This window comes from Galeopterus variegatus, unplaced genomic scaffold (assembly GCF_000696425.1).
Source record: "Galeopterus variegatus unplaced genomic scaffold, G_variegatus-3.0.2 Scaffold8530, whole genome shotgun sequence".
Classification (NCBI taxonomy): domain Eukaryota; kingdom Metazoa; phylum Chordata; class Mammalia; order Dermoptera; family Cynocephalidae; genus Galeopterus; species Galeopterus variegatus.
The window spans coordinates 86,387-87,258 of record NW_007734641.1 but is presented as its reverse complement, the minus strand read 5'-3'; positions in this window follow the sequence as shown (position 1 = coordinate 87,258).

Sequence of the window (872 nt, the reverse complement as noted above, 5' to 3'; positions counted from 1 at the left end):
CCTGGCTCTGGTTCTAGCTCCACTGGGCTGCCGTCTTGCTGTTTTGCCTCCTGGAAGTAGTTGCAGATGTACAAGATAAAAATGCTCTTAGACTTGTGTAAAGATATCTTATTTTTTTATAGGAGGTTCAGCTGAGGGGAGAGGATGAAGCCTACTAGTTTCTCTGCTCTGTTGACCTTCCCTTTCCCCTTTCCTGCTCTCCAGGAATATGCCCTCCCCCAAGGCAATGAGAATTCCCCAGTATAAACTTAGAGCTTTGATAGGTCAGCAAGATTCAGACCCCCAGCTAGTGGTAGCCTTGGAGAGCCTGGAAGACCCAAAAAGCAACACATCTGCCATCTGCTAGGTACCAATATATGGCGCTGGTGAGGGGACTCAGGAAGTCGAAATGCTCTGGTTAGAGAAAAAGGGTCCTGAAGCCTCCCACAGTGCTCTGTCATCCCTACTTCTCTCTCCATGCTGAACTGCAATGGCGCACATGGCAGGGCAAAGGGCATTCCCCACGGCCACCCCCAATTTATTGTTCATTCCATTGTCATCACTTTAAAGCCTTCCAAGGTAATATAGCCTTATTTAAGTGTCAGTGGAGATGCAAACCACTTCACTGCTAACAAATTTGTCATACACTCATTTCAACACCATCTACTTCTCACTTGCTACCAAACAACTTTCAAATCTATATTCTTTTCCCAGTGTCCACCTAGATCTCAGTTTTCTCTTTTCTTGTCTGAAATCACTGTCTTCAGAATATCAAGGCTTCAGTTAATAAACAGAAATGCTGGATGTTGTAGTCACCTAAATTCTGACGGATCATTTTCATCTCAATAATTGTAGTAGCTAGACTTGGGTTTTCCTGGCAGAGAGGAATGAGG